The 20,130-nt window shown below is 35.1% G+C and overlaps 1 pseudogene; it reads left to right on the top strand.

The window, feature by feature from the left end:
- The first annotated feature begins 2,921 nt into the window (after positions 1 to 2,921).
- LOC149235849 (suppressor of mec-8 and unc-52 protein homolog 2 pseudogene) overlaps positions 2,922 to 20,130 on the top strand; it is a 51,455-nt pseudogene continuing 34,246 nt past the window's right edge.

Raw genomic sequence — 20,130 nt, 5'->3', positions numbered from 1 at the left:
GGACTCGTCAATCATGATGGGGCCAAAAAACTCCTTCCCAGGGTTCATTAAAAATACTTCGAAGTATGAGCTTATATGACAACTATCATATGTTATCCTTCTAAAGGTTGTGTAAAAATAATGAGGTACTTTCTAGTAAAGGTGGTGGGAAATGGGAAAGGAGCATTTCGATGTGGTATTTTGTAAAGGTAGTATGTCGCTCTTGAACATGACTCTCCATCACTTTTCATGTCAGGGTTGGGAAATCCATTTGTTAAGATATGTTGTCATTAATGAAAAAAAGTGGTCATTAGTGGCATAAGCATCAAGCAAGGTCTTAGGAAGCATACTTAATGAGCAACATGGCATCATAATGGTCCAGAGACTTTAGAGTCAATTTTGGAGAAGCATACCATCTCAAAAGTAGGTGAAACCCACTTAGATGGATATATCTCTAAAATATATTTTCAGTGGTATGCAGAATTTTAAAAATGACCTCCTGGATTGAAAAATAGATGCGGTCAACGTTTTGTGACCTTAATTCCATGATAGCATAGTTAAAATATGTTTACATGAGCCTTTGGAACATAGCCAAAGTTGGCTTGAGTTCCAAACACAACAGAAATGTTGGTGGAGCCTCTATGCGAAGCTATGGGCAAAGTAGTAGCAAGAAGAGTTTTCATTGGCCGCAGGCGAAGCCCATATGACATCATGGCTCAATAGTGATATCCTAGCGGGTTCACCCCGTCACAACCCTTTTGGTGCACAAAATGAATGGACCAAGATATAGGTGCTAGGACACCGAAGCATAACATTGTCCAATGGGAGTTAGCCAGAGGTCCCCACTCTGATAGCTCAGCCCATTGAGGGCGAGCCCAGAAAGGATTGGTCGAAAGTTTGTTTGTAGAGCACATGACTAAGCATCGGGAGGTAAGCACCAGGACATGCACAACATTCTGAAAGCACCACAGACCAAGGTATTAGAGGTTGCGGGAGGTCGTTTCCCATACTGCCAATAGTGTAGATCAACAATGGAGAACCTATCCTAGATCACTCCTACTAATAACCACAAACGACATAGGAGTAGTGTTAAGGGAAAAATTTATTAAACTTGGTGGTTTTCTAATTAATAAAGGAAATTGAAGAACAAAAAAGGTCTCAAGCACCCTTTCTTTCTCCTCCAGCAAGACACACGGAAGCATATTATTGGCTCTTGGAGATGACATGGATGACGACGTCAACATGAAATGGTCCAATTGGAAGTGCACATGTGGCAGTCATATTTGGTAGTTTTGGGCACCCAAAAGGCCCATTTTTGAGTGACACATGTTACCTATCCTAGGTTGACATGTAGGATAGGTGACATCATCATGATGTCATCTTGGTGGATAGAAACCAGAAGACTTAAAGAGGCATGCAGTGAAAGAGTTAGACAGTGGATGCTAGGACATGTCAGTATTGACAATAGAGCAACAACGAATGAGGATGAGGTTAGGTGATCTCCATAATACATGTCAACTCGATGGCATGACCCCAATGGGTGAATAAAGGGGCACACAAACAAAGCACCATAATAGAGAGAGAGAGATATGGGTTAAGCATCCGCACAAGGTCCTATGCAACTCTTATAGAACCAAGTGAGTTGAGGTTGTAAAAGTCGCAGAGGCTCTTAGAGCTGCTAAGAACTAGCTCTTGGTTGTTTCTTGTGGAACTCTGGCCAATGGCATAGAGCCTTTAACAAAGATATTTGGCATGCAAAAGGCTCAAAAGGACTTAGTGCCTAAAAGACTAAGTTGTGGTTGTAGAGAATTGGTATTATGGCAGGAAAATAGGCAACGGACCTAAGAAAAGGTGTTAAAGGCCAAAACTGGTATAACTATCAGCTTGGGAGAAAATTTGGTAGTTAAGTTGAAGCCAATTATAGATAAAAATAGCGAAGCCCTGCTAAAACTTGTCAAAAAGGTGGAATCACTAAAATATGTAGATAAACTCAGTTCAATTTGCAGAAAACGATTGTTGAAGGCTAAGAATTTGGTGAACATAATCAGAAGACTAAAATGAACTTAACAAAGGAAAAAAATAAGAATGCATGCAATAATCAAAAGAAAAAGAAGCCAAAAATTATATATAAGCAGGCTTGAGCAGGTAGGTTAAGGACAAGATTTTTTTTTATACAGAAAAGTGAGTTATATGAGTGAGTTGTGGTGAAGCAGTTGGTGTTCTCAGTGATAAGAGATTGTTGAAGGCATTGGTGATTGAGGAATTTAATTATTTTTTAAAGTAGATAAGTCATTCATTATTTCTAGTATGAAAGATGAACAAGGACTATCAAAATTAGGGGTTGGTGCTCCTTCTAGTGGGTGTTGGAAAATATTAGGGGTTGTAGCTGCATTTAGTTGTAGCTAGTAAATTAGGGAGTTGTAGCTTCCTTTTGGTTGTAACGATATAATTGTAACAAAAAATTGTGGCTTTCCTTACAAATGAATTGAACATAAGTTATGAAAAATTACTTATTATGTGTGTGTCCCAATAAGATAGTTGATTCCTATTATGCTTATGAATTACTAAAGTATTTAATGGTGTTTCAATATTCTTGCACAAAGTAAAAGAAAGTTGTTAATTGTTAAAATTCCTAAAATATTGATTCACCTTCCCTCCTAATATTGTCCTGGTTTCCAATAATTGGTATCAGAGTAGGTTACTTCAGATCAATTTAACAACTCGAAGAAAGATCAAGGACCATGGAAAACTAGGAAGGAAGTTATACCGATTGGTAAACTATGTTCAATGGAACAAACTATTTGTTTTGGAAGGTGAGGATGAAGACCTAAATTCAATCACTTGGAGCTAATTTGTGGGATTTTGTGGAAGAATAATATCAAAATCCTATAGAAGTCATTACCAAGGACTAGAAGATGGAATTCACATGCAATGTTAAGGCAATGAATGCTCTGCTTGATGGCCTACCTGAATCAGAACTTGTCAAGGTAATGGACTGCACATCTGCCAAAGCCATTTGGGATAAGATGAGCAGCTGCTATGAAGGAGATAACAAGGTAAAGAAAGCTAAACTTCAAGGTTTTGGAATGCAGTTTGAGTCTCTAATCATGCATTATGATGAAGATATTGCAAAGTTCTTTTTAACAGTTGGTGAGGTTGTGAATATCAGAAGACGACTTGATAAGAAGCTAGATAAAGTTGTTGTAGTCTAAAAGGTGTTAAGATCTCTTCCTTAAAGGCTTAATCCTAAGGTGTCAACCATTGAAGAAATGACCAATCTGAGCACTCTCACTCTATATCAACTTCTTGGTAGACTAACTTCCTATGAGATGGCAATTTCGTAAGATAAGCATATAACCAAAGAATCAACCTTCAAATAAGAAATGAAGTGCAAGGATGAGCATGATGACTCATGTCGAGAATCATATGAATAAGAGGTCAACTTCATTTGGAAGCACAAGCGAGGATTAGGAAATTATAAAGGTAAGCTATCCTTTTAGTGTTTTACTTGTGGAAAAGTTGGCCATTTTTCTTCTAAGTGTCATGAAAAGAAGAATAAATACTATAATCCTAAAGTAAATTTAAGAAATTTCAGAAGGATAGAAAGAAGGCTAAGAAGAGAGGTTTTCATGTCTAAGAGGAGAGCTCCTCGAAAAGTGAACCTAGCCAATCCTCAGATGAGGATAGAGATGATGAGATCCCTAATGAATTTATGTTGATGGCCATAGAAAATATAAAAGTTGAGGTTATTAATTACAATGATTAAGAGAGAGAAGTTGATCTTGAAGGAGAACTGGTAAGTGCAATTGAGGAAACAGAGAGTCTGAGAAAGAAAAACAAAATGTAGAAGAAATATTTGATAAAAGAAAAGGTTGAGGTTGTTGAGTACTTGCCCTTTCAAATAGAAGGAGGTAAGAAGACTCATGATCCTCTGAAAAAAAGTTGAATGAAAAGAATCAAGCATGTGAGGGACTCGAACGAGAAATCATGTTTTTGAACAAGGAGGTTGAGAAGGCTAAAACATGGCTTAGTTTCAACCAAAAATTTGGAAAAGGGACTGACGATTTTAATGAAATATGAGAATCTCACCTTGCATATAAAGAATGTAGTGGTCTTGTATTTGATGCTGAGTTCAGTGTAGAAGCTGAATTAAAAGGTAAAAAGGTAATTACCTTTGTTCTATAAGGGACTACACAAGAGCGAAAGACAATTACTCAGCCAAAGAAAAATTAGCACCAACAAAAAAAGAACACTCGCCATGAAAATTGAATAGCCCAGAATTTAGTCCAGTATAGAATACAACCTTCCAAGTAGAGTGATATTTTCCCTTAATAATGTTTCACACGCACAAATTATGGTCACATAGCAACAAATTGTAGAGTCAATATTTCCTACAAGAAGTTCATATCTAGAAGAATATTTCAACAGAGAAAAAGTAGACCCAGGTGCAATAATTCTTTTTCTCCTCTGAATTATCTAGTGCAATATTTTAAATGTAAAAATTTTGTGCATGTAGCAGTCAATTGAAGGCTAAAGGAGAAGAAGACAGAGCCAGTAATTGAGCAAATTGAGAAAAAACCCAAGTTCTAAAAAGAAAAGGAGAAATAAAAGCAATGTGATATTTCGTTGTATGCATAGAATGAAGGGAGCCATTGGTATGTGGACAGTGGTTGTTCTAGGCACATGTTAGGAGACAGAAGGAAGTTTCTAACTTTGAAACTAATTGACAAAGGTAATGTGACTTTTGGAAACAATGCTCCAGGAAAAATAATTGCAAAAGGAATGGTCAGTTTAGCAAATGGAAAAGGTAAATCCAAGAATGTTTTATATGTTGATGGGTTAAAGCATAATATTCTTAGTGTATCTCAGATGTCTGATCAAGGCTATGATGTGATCTTTAAATCCAAAAACTATCAAATCAAGTCTACAAGCACAGGTAAGGAATGTGTTGAAGTTGTAAGAACAGATACTAATGTCTATATGCTCAAAGATAAGATAGATAAGTGTTGCTTGAAAGAGATCCTTGAGAGTTGGTTATGGCATAAACTACTTAGACATATGAAGTTTGATAGTCAAGCTTAGCGAAGAAAATTGTTTTCAAGGATTCCCCATGCTTTCAAAACTAGAAAATACAATTTGTAAATCTTTCCAATTGGGAAAGAAAGCTTGAGTTCCATTCAAGGAAAAGGAGAACTCACCATCAAAGCCATTTTAGCTGGTACACATGGATCTATGTGCACCATCCATAACACAATGACCTAGAGGTAAATTATATTTTATGCTAATAATCAATGATTTCAGTAGAATGATGTGGGTTTCCTTCCTTAGAGAGAAATTTTAAGCTTTTGAGAAGTTAAAAGAGTTCAAGGGCATGGATGAGAACAAAACTAGATGAAAAATCAAAAGCATATGGTTAGGAAATGGAGGTGAGTTCACTTCAAAATCATTTGATGAATTTTGTAAGAGAACGGTATCAAAAGACAATTTACAATAGCAGAGACTCATTAGCAAAATGGTGTAGTAGAAAGAGCAAATAGATCGGTGCAACAATTAGCTAGAGCCATGATGAACAAAAGGAATGCTCATCAGAATTTTTGGGTACAATATATTCACATAGTAGTAGTTATCCTAATAAAAACTCATTTTAAACCAAATAGTGACAAAAATACCTATTCTCTATTGCATGGCAGACCTACAACATTCAAACACTTTATAGTTTTTGGTAGCAAATGCTACATCAAGATAAATTTCGAGAAACTTGGAAAATTTGATGCAAGAGCATATGAAGGTATTTTTCTAGGATACTCACATAATAGAAAGGGATACATATTCTACAATAAAATAACCAAGAGGATTATTGACTACATCGATGTAAAGGTTGATGATCAAGAAGAGAAACAAGCTGCAAATACCAACATTGATGAACTAGTGAGCATTAGTGAGGACGATGATGAGGAAGTTGTAGAAGAGAGTGATGAATATACCTCTAGTCCTCAAGCCAAAGATATCCCAAGTTATGGACAAAAACACCACCCAACTGATTAGAATGTTGGTGAATTAAACACTAGAGTGCAAATAAGAGGGAAACTATTGAATCTCCCTACGCAACCACATGTTTCCCTATTTTCCATGAAGGATCCAAAGGATGTTGTTCAAGCCAATCAAGATCAACATTGGTTAAAGGAAATGAATGAATAATTGGACCAAATAGATAAAAATCAGACTTGGGAACTTGTTCCAAGACCTACTAATAAGAATGTCATTGGCACAAAGTGGGTTTTTAGGAATAAATTAAATGATCATGGAGAAGTGGTAAGAAACAAGGCTATATTGGTATGCAAAGGCTATGCTCAAATAGAAGACTTGGATTTTGATGAAACCTTTTCTCCTGTTGTTAGATTAGAAGCAATAAGAATGTTTTTGGCATTTACTTGCTTTAAGAAATTCAAAATCTATCAAATGGATGTCGAATCTCTTTTTCTGAATGGAGAGATACAGGAGGAAGTTTACATAGAGAAACCATAAGGTTTTAAGCCGAAAAAGAAACCAAATTATGTTTGCAGACTCAAGAAGGCCTTGTATGGTTTCAAGCAAGCCCCTAGGGCTTGATATTCAAAGCTAGATAGTTACCTAGTCAAGTGTGGATTTAAAATAGGTGCAACAAATAGAAACTTATATGTCAAAGAAAAGGATGGAAAACTTATTTTGGTGGTCATATATATTGATGATATCATCTTCTCTAATGATTTATATTTGCTAACCAATGAATTTGCAACTGATATGAAGGTTCAATTCGAGATGTCCATGCTTGGAGAGATTTTCTAATTTCTTGGATTGCTGATTGCACAAATCCCAAAAGGAATATTCATCTCTCAAGAAAAGTATATTAAATAAGTGATGAAGAAATTTGGCATGGAAGAATTCACTTTAGCGAGCACTCCAATGGTGCCAGGTTACAATCTTAGCAAGATGGATGAATCTCTAGCAGTGGACCAGACTTTATATAGATCCATCATTGGCATCCTCTTATATTTGAAAACTTCAAGACTAAACATCATGTAGGTCATTGCTATAGTTGGAATATTTCAAGAAGCTCCCAGACAAATCCATTTATTAGTAGCCAAGAGAATTATCATATATCTAAGAGCAACAATCAACTTTGGACTATGGTATCCTAGAAGTAAATAATTTTCATTTATTGTTTATACCGATGTTGATTGGGAAGGTGGCGTAGATGATTTAAAGAGAATTGGTGGTGCTTTATTTCTTGGAGAAGGTCTAGTTTCCTGGTTGAGCAAGAAGCAAGCTTCCATTTCCTTATCTACAGCTGAAGCAAAATATATTACAACAACTTCTTGTTGCACTCAACTACTATGGATGAAGCAAACCTTGCACAATGTACAAGAGTTCTATGATCATCCTATTCCCATTATTTGTGACAACATAAGTGAAATCAACATGTCAAAGAATCTAGTTTTTCACTCCAAAACAAAGCATACCCCCATCAAGTATGATTTCTTGAGAGACCAAGTTGCAGCCCATATTGTGAAGTTGGTGTATGTTCCTATCAAAGAGAAAGTTTCTAATATGTTGACTAAGCCACTTCCTAGAGAGAAATTTAAGTATTTGAGGCAAATATTATGAGTTGTGCCTCTTGCCTCCCTCCACTAGTTATTCCTTAAGGGAAAGAGAGGTAGTTGTTGCATTTTCAACATCTAAAGGTGAAGCTACCAGGTCCACAGGATCAACATGACAATGAAAGATCGATGAAAGATGCAGTATCGTGATAGGAAAATTATAAAGGTGTCTTTGTTTAGTCAATTTAATGTTCTTAAATTGTAAGCATAAATTATCGACCAGGGCAGGTAAATTGATGAAGTGCAAGTGCATTATATGTGCTAGAAGTCCTTTATGTCGTTAAGGTGATTATGTTATTGTTATCTAAGTTAATGTCAAACTATAGAATTAATGTTGAGATGATGTTATTATCTATACTAGGATGTTATTTCTAAGATTTTATTGCTAATTGATTATCCTAAATGTTATCCTAATTGAATTGAGTTTCTAGAATGATTGGATAATGATTTTAACTCTTTTGAATGAATATGTAATGTTAGTCTTCTTTTCAACCTATCAATTGTTTTTGGATTTTTATGCTGCAACTAAACAAAGCTAGTTATGGAAGTATGAAATGACATAAAGAAAATCCTAATTTATCAACTTGGAAATGAAATGTACTTGAATTCAGAAGATGAGAAGGACTACCACTCTTATCTTCTACAACTTTATTTCAATGCAAAAATCAAAACAGAAACAAAATTACTGAGTTTATGCTAGGTATTAAGCAAACAAAATGAATGATATAGAAATCAATCAAGTGAGCATACTCGTGAACTTCATTGAACTTCATCTTAAAAACATAAAAACAGGGCATCCATGAATTAAATCTATGAAACAAAATAAAATATAATTACTACAAATCAAAAACGTGATATGCACGTAGGAGCCCTCCACGGGGTAGCTAGTCACCTTAAATCAATAGCACATAAAATGTATGAAACAAGAATTTTGCATTAAGTGAAAAAGAGTTCTATAGGATGCTCAAATTACATAAGGTGGCACACACATTACACATAACTTCCAGTGTTTTTATAGAATTCTTATTAACAATATGAGAAATTTAAGCCTACGAGACTTCACTATAATCCTTATCAAAACTAAATCATATCGCTTATTTGTCAATTTTCTATTGAAAAAGAAAATCAATAAAACCTCTTAAAACTCAAGCCCTGTTACAACGTGTTGTCTTGCTATTGAATACCATGGTTGACCGTGTTATAGTGAGGATCTCCTAACGAATAAGCTTGAGTAAATAAGAATAAATATATGAGACAATCACTCCCTATCTACCCATATACTCCTTTGTTGAGTTGGCACACTCGAACCCTGTTAACAATGAAACTAGCTACAAATCTGTGGATTAGCTAGAGAATCAGGTCAATTCTATAGCTACATGTAAACTTTAATATAACAATAAGACATATTGACAAAATATGAAAAAGAGACCATATGAATGTTTACCTTTTTAAAACCTTATTTTTACTGCATTTACTTGGATGATAGCAATAGGAAAAACGAGGTAAATATGGACAAAAAGGAAGTCAAGATAAAGAAGTTCTTAGACTCTACATTACCCCACACTGGTGGTTTTGTATGTGACTCCTCATACAACACAAATTTTTTGTTTTTCTGTATGTCTTTAAATACCTTTTCCAACACATTCAGGTTTCACTTTCTTCTACTTCTTGATAGTTACTGCCATCGTTGGTTTCCTTGTAATGATCTTCTACTTTAGATTAATGGTTTCTCTTTTCATGGCCTTGCTTTCTTTCTTCAATTTCTTGTTTTTTTATACCATAGAAATAAGTGAAGAATGAGGTTATCACTTTTGGCAATTTGAATTCCACTTTGTGCCTTCAGCGTTTGATTTTCAGTTTTGAGGTACCTATTTAATGTCCCCAGATCAAATATTTATTGTTTCAAGGCACTAGATGCTAGAGGTTCTTGTGGCTCATTAAACTAGTTACTTCCTTCTTCTGGGATCTAAATTGATCCTTCAGTTGTTACTTCCTTTCTCTCTAATGATTCTATGTAATCATATATTTCTTGTTGTACAAGATCAATACCTAGGATTTGTACTGGACTTCTTGGAGGTGAAATGAAGGGAGTTGGTGATACCCTTGGTGATAATCTCAATGATTCTCTTGGAGAGTCCTCAAGATCTTCAAATTGATCTTTTGACTTAATATCGATATGCTATGCAACTTCTGAGGCTACTTCTTTCGTTGTTTTCAATCTGGTGCTTCTTCTCAAACCTATGGTCGACAACCTTTTAATCTTATTTTCCTTAGCTTTTGGAATTTCTTTTTGAGGAATGGTTTTTACTTGGGATAAAACCTCTATATTCTTGCTGGATTTTTTTCTTCTAAGACTTTCTATGTTCATTTTCTGCAAAATTTCTACAATTGGCAGATCATCCTCTGACAAATCTTGTTGATCCTGTGGTTCCTGTTTTATTATTGTCTCAAATTTTCTCTTTCTTCCCCTTAGGGTTTTTCTACCACTTGGTTGTTCAATCATTTTCTCTTCAAAGTGATTTCTCACTAGAAAATCTTCTGAATTATCACCTATGCTTTGAAGATGAAACTCAATCAAAATTTTTACTAACCCATGATGATACATTGTGTTGTCTATAAGCTGGATTTTCTTATGAAAATTTACTGACATTTTCTTAAGGCTATGCAACAGAAAGTATGGAAGATTCATTTGATGTTCTTTAAGGAAATTCATCAATAGCCTAAAGTGATAGAAAAACATACACCCAAATCAACCTTCACAAGTAACAAATTTCTGAAGGACAAGGGGAAAATTTCTCCATTTACTTTTGAGGGTAGAGCTAGGAATACCTTTTCTGAAGATAGTAGTATCCATGCTTGGTTTTTTAAAGAAAATTTTCCATTCTTCCTCTTCGATTCCTTTGTTTGTGGACCACTTTTCTCCAGCTCTACGTAGTCCAGTGGCTTCTGCAATCAAGGATTCTGTCACTGCGAACTTAACATTGCTATTTCAAATTCTACTCCATCAAAAGATAGTGCAAAGGTTTTTGTCACCTCCCTATGGAAACCATCAAAATTTTCTATGAAATCTAACCACTGAGCTTTCTGTAACAATTACTTGGTCTGGGGGTATCCTTCCAAAAATTTCCTTCCTCTTGGTTCTGTTAGAACAATAACACACATAGTGAGAGATGTTTTGTCTCAAGAACTGTTTTACTTGACAGGGAAAATAGTCTCAGTAGGGTTTCTCTCTAGGATGGAGAGACTATATGAATTGAAAGAATGAGAGAATGGGCAAGTATACTGATAGTTCATGCGGATGAGTTAGCCATTTGAATGCATTTAATTTAATGATTCGGTGATCAAATCAGTGGATCTGAAATGAGTATGGGATAGGATTTAAAATGGTGGTGGATTATGATGGATTTGACAAGGGACTATCATCCACGAATTGCAATGATTTTGGTTTTAAGGGTAATGATATGTCCACGTAATTCATATATGCAATATGTTCACCCCCATAGTAAAATTAAAGTGTTACATACCTTATACTTATTTTCTAACCTTTATTTGTCCTTTGATGCCATTTGCAAGTACTTTTTCACTTTGAAAGAAGTCAATCATTTCTTCAATTTCAGCCACCAAGTGTCCATTTTAGATTGGCTGCAGAAACCTTATCATAGCTACAAAAACTTGCCAGAGATGCAGAAAGTCACTAATTTTGTAGCAATTTTTTTTTCAAGAAAGGGATGTTTAGAAAAATGATTAAGAGAAAATTTGAGGTGCCAACAAGAGTTGGTTTTCAATTTAACTTTTCTGTATAAGCATGCCAATAACTTGTTGGTTTTCATGTTTATATATGTGTTTGTGTGTGTGTGATTTTTTTTTATATGAAACAAGAAAAATAAAATTTCTAAGGTGGAAAATAAGAAGAATTCTTCTTAACCATCTTAATTTTTGAGTTATCTTGGAAATTTTTGAAAAACTCTGCTTTCATCAATGGTTTCTAATAAAGTCTGAGTCGATGTCCATTCACTAAAAGAGGAAATTTTTCTTCATCAATAGTCATGATTCTGACCACACCATTATCAAAGACACTTTCAACTTCATGAGGTCCAAGTGAGTGAGTTTGGAATTTTCCTTGGAAGTTCTTGAACTTTGAATCAAAAAGTAATGCCCAATCTTCCAGATGAAATTTTATTTATTTGATATATTTGTCATGCCATCTAGATCTTTGTTGTTGAACTAGGTTGGTCTTATGGAAGGCATCTTGTCTTATTTCATCAAGCTCATTGAGTTGTCCCATCCTTTGTTTTTGTTCTTCTGATAAGTCAAGATCCAACTGGACTACTGTTTTACAAGTCTAGATCTGGAACTCTAGTGGAAGTAAGACTTGCTTCCCATAAACAAGTTCATAGGGAGTATGCCCTGTAGTGCTTCTCCATGTAGCTCTGTAAGCCCACAAAGCTTCTAGAAGATTTTATGTCGAGTCTTTCCTATGTAAGTGTATAGTCTTGGTGAGAATTGCTTCAATCACCTTGTTTTTAGACTCAACTTGTCAATTGGCTTGTGGATGGCATGATGTAGATTTCCGATGCTTGATTTTGTATTGTTCTACAAGCTTATGCAATAATATGGATGTAAATTGTGTTCCTTGATTTATTACAATTTCTTGCACCAAAATGAGAGAAAATATCCTAAAAAAGAAATGCAACTACAACATTTTTAGTAGAAAAAGAAGTGCTTTAGCTTCTACCCATTTAGTGACATAATCAATACATACCATAATATACCTTTTTTGTTTTGAAGGTGGATTGATTCGACCAAAAAATGCTATCATCCATTTCTCAAAAGGTTTAATGAGTACCTGAGGTTGTAATGGCATTTCATTTGAAAGAGTAGGTTCCCCATCCTTTGAAAACTATCACATCACTTAACATATTCCTTGGTATCCTTGAAAATGGAAGACCAATCATATCCTAAGAGAAGGATCTTATGAGAAATTCTTCTACCAGAGAAATTTCCTCCACATGGTTCATCATGACATGCTTTAAGTATTTATGGTATCTCGTCTTCTCAAACACATCTTATGATGATGAGATCTGGTATTGATTTGTACAATTCTTCATTTATCCATTAGTAAGATGTGTTGTTTTGAATTATCCTCCTCTTTTATCTAGGAGACAAATGAAATGGTAATTTCCCTGTAGCTAAATAATTAGCAATATCTGCATAACAAGGTGATTTATGTCATGCCAAGATATAACTCCTTAAAACAAAACTCTTTTCTATTCATTAAGGCTAGACATTATTATATATAAGAGTGAGTGACTGTTCGGTTCATCTCCCAACTCTATATCTTCTCTATTATTTATTTACATTAATTACAGTTGTTCACCCAATCCTTCTGATTAAGTGTCAACATTCCCCCCCTTAATCTGAAGGGTTGTTGGTGAGTCCAAGAATCGCTCTGAATATTTCAAGCTTTTATCTTCCAAGTGCTTTGGTGGCGATGTATGCAATTTTCTCATTAGTGGAACAATGGTGGAGATGGATTTTTTTGGCCTCAACATGATATCGAATCAGATGATATTTACTGTTGATGTGCTTTGTTCGATCGTGGAACTTTGGGTTCTTGGCCAACTTTATTGCAGATGTATTGTCAATCATGAGTGGAGTTGATTGCACTTCTTTTACCTACAAATTTTCAAAAAATTTCCAGAGCCACACAATTTCTTTTCTTGCCTTAGCTACTTCCACATATTCTACCTCTAATGTAGAATCTAAAGGAACTAATTGTTTGCATGATCTCCAGGAGAAAGCTCCTAATCCAAGACTCATAGCATAACCTAAAGTAGATACCCCTGTTTCTTTATCTCCATCGAAGTCTGAATCAGAGTATCCAATCAAGCTGAAGTCATCCACCTGTGTATACTTTATTCCAAAGTCTTGAGTTCCCTTCAAGTATTTTAGAACTCTTTTTGCAATAGACCAATGTCCCTCACAAGGCTTTTTCATAAATATGGAGAGGATTCCAACAGCAAAAGAAATGTCTGGTCTAGTAGTTATGAGGTAGTTGAGACTTCCTACAAGCTGTCTATACTTTGTTGCATCCTCAAATTCTTTTCCTTCATTTGATGTGAGATTTAAGTTTTGTTCCATAGGAGTAGTCAGAAGATTGCATTCAATCATACCAAATCTGTTCAACAGATCTCCAATGTATTTCTTTTGAGAGAGGAATATGGACTTTGGATGTTGAGTTACTTCAATACCAAGATAGTAATAAACATAGCCCAAATCAGTCATTTCAAAACCTTTCTTCAATTCCTTCTTTATGGATGCAATGTAGTTTCCATTGTTCCCTATTATCAAAAGATAATCTACATATACTACAAGATATACAACTTTTTTTCCAACTTTCTTGACAAATAGAGTTGCATCATCAGGATCATAATTTTTGAAATTGAGTTTCAAAAGATGCTCCGTCAATTTTTCATACCAAGCTCGTGGTGCTTGTTTGAGGCCATACACGGATTTCAAAAGTTTGCATATTTTATCTTCCTGTCCTTTCACAGCAAAACCTTCAAGCTGGGACATAAAAACATTTTCTTTTAGATCTCCATTCAAGAAAGAAGTTTTTACATCCATTTGATGGACTTTCCAACCATTCTGAGCTGCTAGGGCATAGAGTGTTCGGATGGTAGCCCATTTTGATGTGGGGGAAAAATTTCCCTCATAATCAACCCCTTCCTTCTATGCATAACCTTTTACCACAAGTCTGGCTTTGTCCTTGTCAAGTGAGCCATCAGCTTTATACTTGTTCTTGTAGACCCACTTGTAGCCAATTGGTTTGGTTCCTAATGGAGGATCAACTAGCTTCCAAGTGCCATTCTTTATCAGGGCATCATACTCCTTTTGCATTGCTTCTTTCCATTCATTATGAGAAGTAGCTTCTTTGAAGGAAATTGGTTCAAAATTTCTAGACAAATTTAATTCACAATCATCCATATCAACAGGTGAATCAGAGTCATCTACATTACCTCCATTTTTCTAATTTGAATTTCTAGTTCATGTTTTTCCAACCTCATCAGGATGAACACTGTCAAGTGTCTTTGTCAGCCACTTTGGGGGACCTTTCTCAGATGGTCCAAGCTACTCTGTTGACTGAGTTGGGGTTGAATCAAGATTGAGTCTCCCAATTCTGCTAATCACATCACTCAAAGCATCTTCTGTTGTTGGAGATTCATGCAGGGGAGAGAGTGCTTCTGAAGAAGATTCCACGGGTTGATCTAGTATAGGAATCCCCCCTTCAAGTTGTGGAATCTGATTATCAAATTCTTGAAATGATTTTGTATTTGTGAATCTATCCAAGTGATCAAGTTTCCTTTCAACAACATTGTCAGTTTTGGATGATTCAAGAAAGATTACATCTCTAGAGACAACAAAGTTTTTGTTGACTTCATCATAGAGATGGTATGCTTTGGAGGTGTTTGAATAGCCCAGGAAGATACACTTCTGACTTCTTGCACCAAGTTTGTTTCTATGTACTTTTGGTATTAAGGCATAACAGGTGGAACCAAAGACCCTGAGATGCTTTACCGAAGGAATGTGCCCATATCGCATTTCATAAGGAGTCTTGTTTCTAATAGCATTAGATGGACATCTATTCTTTATATATACAGCACATAAAATAGCATCATCCCAAAACATTACTTTTACATTTTTGAAGAAAAGCATGGAGCATACCATATTTAATATTGTCCTATTCATTCTTTCAGCTATTCCTTTTTGTTGGGGATTATAAGGCACAGTTGTTTGATGTTTGATCCCATGTTCGTGAAGATATTTTTCAAATTCATTTGAAGTGTATTCTTTTCCATTATCAGTGTGAATAAAGCCAATATCGGATTGTGCATCATTTTCAATCCATGCATGAAAGTTCTTTAATGTTTGAAAAGCATCAGATTTGTTCTTCAATAAGTATAGCCAACACATTTTGGTGTAGTCATCAATAAATGTCATGATATATTTATTTCCATTTGTAGAAGAAATAGGCATTAGACCACATAAATATAAATGAATGAGTTAAAGTTTTCTATGTGCTCTGGAATGTGAATCATGAAAGGCATGTTTGCTATGCTTTCCTAGAATACAAGCATGACATTGCTTAAGCTTCGTAGGAATTGTAGGCAATCCAGCAACACCATTTTTCCTTAATAAGTGAAGGCTGTCATAGTCCAAATTTCCAAATCTAGCATGCCATAATAGACTTGATGGAAGTGTACCTTCTTCATAATTAGAATTGTATGAGAAATGTTGTGCACGAGTAGAGGTACCTTGCAGCTTGAGAAGCCTTTCTTTTTCAATCCTTGTCATGACAAGTGAGTGGTCAGATGCTTTTCTTACCTCAAGCTTGCCATCAAACATATGAATGGAATGGCCTTACTGTCCGATATGGACCAAGGACAAAAAGTTTCTCCTCAACTGAGGGAGATATAGAACATGATGCAAAAGAAAGTTTGGAAGACCGGGGAATTTAAGCCTCATTGTGTCAACCCCTAATGGCTTGAGTTTTGATTGGTCTACAAAGTAAATTGCTCCATCATCATTGTCAGTGGATTCTTCAAAATATCTTTTCTATGAGTCATGTAGCAAGTTGCTCCTGAGTCAAGCAACCAATCATTTTTCCAAGAAGCAAGTGAAGCATTAAATAAGTCTTCATTTACTCCAATATTACATTGTGCCACAACATAATGAGCTGATTCAGGTGCTTTACCTTTGTCTGTGTCATTAGTTTTACCTTTGAGTTAGTTTCTTTGCTGCTCAATTTTATCCCAAGGTATCTTCCATGTGGAGGCATCATGTTATCCATTTCTTTTACAGTGTACGCAGTGCAAATCTGACTTTTCTCCTAGAGAGTGTCTACCCCCCCTGCCTCTAAAATATCTTCCTCTACCTCTCTGACCACCTCTTCCTCTGGAAGAGTCTAGGGAAAGACTCTTTTCTTTATGAGCAAGGCACACAACCTCTTCAGAAGATTTAGGGGCTATTTTCTTTCCAAAAGCTTTCTCTCTTTCAGCAAATTTCTTTATAAGAGAGTCAAAGGTGATATCTTTGAGATTTCCGTTTTCTTGCAATGACTTAAGATAATTAGAGTAAGTAGGATAAAGTGCCTTGAGAAAAGCAATCAGAGGGATATCCATTTCAACATTAGTGACTTTGACAGCATGCATTATTGATTTTACTTCGAATGCCAGAGCAAGAGGATCATTATTTTGTAATTCAAGGGTGAAGAGTTTAATCATCCGTTGAACAATTTCAAGTGCAGAGTGTGAGTCATAGATTTCCTTCAAGCTTTTATAATGCTTCAAATGTAGTTCAAAATGGTTTGATGTGTAAACTCACCTCTTCACTTACAGATGCAACAATCCATGCATATGCTTTGCTATTTTTATTTTCCAAAATGGTGAGCTCTTTATCAGAGGTAGGCTGAACTGGGTCTTTTTCTCCTTCTCCAACACACACTCCTTTCCATAGCTCATTAAAAATAAGAGTGTGTTGGAGTTTCCTAAAACATTCAGGATAATTTTCTCTTCTGATGAGAGTTATTCCCACAATAGATATGATTGAATGTATATCGAACAACGTAATACTTTCAGCGTTCAACGTTCACCCGAATACCGGAGTCAGAGTCTGACTGTAGCTATCTATGGCAGAAATGAATAGTGGATGATGAGCGGCGAATGAGCGGAGGAGTAATGCGGAGGAGGATCGTTGATGGTAGAATATCAACGGTTATCGGAGGTGAAGAAGTCCAACCATTAACGGTTATTGGAGGGCAGTTTTAAGGTGATGAGCAGAATATCAGATGGACGCAAGGTGGTAAGTGGTTTAGAGAAGGAAGCACCTAATTCCATAGAGTAATGGACATGTAGCTCTGAGGAGAGAGAAGATACCACTTCTATCGGATGGAAAAAGATCGAGCATGTTGGCCACTTGATATTGTTGTGGATCGTTAGATCTAAGGTCAAGAGATTTACGATCGAGGTTGATTGGGAGGAGAGAGAAAAAGGTGTGCATATCAGGCGGGTAACCACTGTGAAACTTATGTGCCCGATATCATCGTCAGCCATTCGATTTGAGGGTGGAGATCAACGGTCGAGAATGAGCTCGTAAAACCTTGGGAACTGTGTCCGAGTGGTGTCTGGTAAGATCATCAAGTGATAGGAAAAATGATGAATTAGTGAATATATAAAATGATGGTGAAATACGGTGAATATGGTAAATATATATAAACAATTACATGTTGTTCTTCAAACGAAATGGTAGCAACAGAGAAAGGTCAAGCTATTACAACACTATTCAACACAGTAGCAACGTATTAGAATTCAAACGATGAGCATTCGCAGAGATCTGACAAAGATGTCAGCTTGTAAGAGATGTAAAACATAGAGTGAAGTGGTTAAAAATGTAAAATGAAGGCCTAAAATGGCACCTGCTCTGATACCATGTCAGGCCAGGATATAACTCCTTAAAACAAAACTCTATTCTATTCATTAAGGCTAAACATTATTATATACAAGAGAGAGTGACTATTCTATTCATCTCCCGACTCTCTATATTCTCTATTAATTATTTACATTAATTATAGCTGTTCACCCAATCCTTCTGATTAGGTGTCAAAAATTTAGTAGATACTGCAAAAAGATATTCATCAAGAAACTTATACTCTATAGGATTATCATTGTTATCATTCTGAATTCTAGATAAAAATTCAGCAATTGTATTATGTTTTCGCAGTCGATCTAGAATGGTGATGTTGAATTCTTGCAATAGTAATCCTTAGTGAATCCATGATTTGTTTACTCATTATGTTTATGGCTGCTCCTAGATCAATTAGTGTGTTTGGTATTTCAATTACTCTTGGGTATTCATTTTTAAAGTTTTTTGTCATAAATTTGTTTCATAATGTCGTGCTTGAAATATATTGAAAACTAAATATTTCTTTGTGGTCATAATCTTTGGTTTTAATTGCATGGTTGAAAAATTGTCAAGATTTTAATGTTTTTCCAAGTCATGATATTTTATCTTTAATGCTATGGTTGAAAACAATTACAATTTCAGGGTTTTTTAGAGTCAAGATATTTTATCTTTAACAACATGGATGCATGGAAATTGTTGGAGTTATCGGAATTTGAGATATGATATTCTATATTTAACATCACGTCCTAGAATTGTTGGAATTTTACAGTTTTTCAAAGTCCGGATATTTTATCTTTAATTCCATTGCTAAAAAATTTCAAAATTGTAACCCGAATTTGTTTTTTGTTATTCTAGAATCAACACTTTTTTTAAGGGTGTTTTTTTCATCCATTTTGCAAAAAAAAAAATGGTTTTTACTTCCATTTAAAAAAAATGTTGAAAATTTACCCTAAAAAAAAGCATCGTTCTGGAATACACAATTTTCATTTTTGGGTTTTTTTTTCATGTTTTTTGTGGGCTTTTGGGCTAGAGTACCCATTTTGAGGTAATAGTTCCCATTTGATCGGTAACTATGTTAGAGCTATGGATTTTTATTTTGGATTTGAACTTGATGTAATTGATTAACTTGAGGAATTTGATTAGATTGAGATAGGAATTGAGGTGGGAAATTAGGATAGGATCATGGTGAATATTGTTGATATTGAGCACAAGCCCCATAAGGATTTTGCCATCCCTAATTCCAAGATTGTGACTGTGGTTGAGCCCAAGGCTGCCAAGATGGATTCCAATTATTTTGTGAAGACAGAGGAAATTTTGTGATTTAAAACCTTGTGGTTGATTTTCTTGAGAGTTCTGTCATGGTCTTTTGGAAATAAAATAAAGAGGGTCTACTTGTTCTAGTATTCCTTCATCATTAAATACAGCCTTAAGACTTGGTAAAGAAGGACATTATTTAGTATTATGGTTATCTACACATATGGCACACGTTTCTATGGTTTTTAAGTCTAAAGGACATTCTCTTAGAGCATGCTTCTTTCTACACCTGGGACAAAAGATGGATAATGCAACATTTTTGAACTTTTTCTTGTTTTGTATTTTAAGGGTGTCAATTTGTTCACTCAAACTCCCTAAAATATATGTCTTAAAAGTATCAAGAAAACTTCCTAATTTTTCCCTACTGACTATCGCAGCTGTAGATTTATTAATTCTTGATAAGAGAGGATCCCTAGGACTTTTTCCAACTCATGCTTTACCTGTTGAGATATGTACACATAGATCACAAATATCTGCAAATGGTAATTGAGAAATATCTCCTTTTCCTATCAATTTAAGGAGATCAATCCACTCATCTCTGATAGATTTTAGTAGGAGGGCTTTCAAAGTTTCCTCATCTAGACTATCCATTTTTTCCCTTTTAAGATTATAAACAAATCTCTTGACTAAGTCTTCAAGATTCTCATCTTCTTTCTATGTCATTTTGAAGACTTCTTCCCTAATGTTGTGAGGCATAGAATAGTCCCTAAATTTCTCTAATAATTCTTCTTTCATGTGC

The sequence above is a fragment of the Pinus tabuliformis genome, chromosome 8, assembly GCF_031772625.1.
Source record: "Pinus tabuliformis cultivar Carrire ecotype Pingquan chromosome 8, CPIR1, whole genome shotgun sequence".
NCBI lineage: Eukaryota > Viridiplantae > Streptophyta > Pinopsida > Pinales > Pinaceae > Pinus > Pinus tabuliformis.
This window is presented reverse-complemented; position numbering and strand designations above follow the sequence as displayed.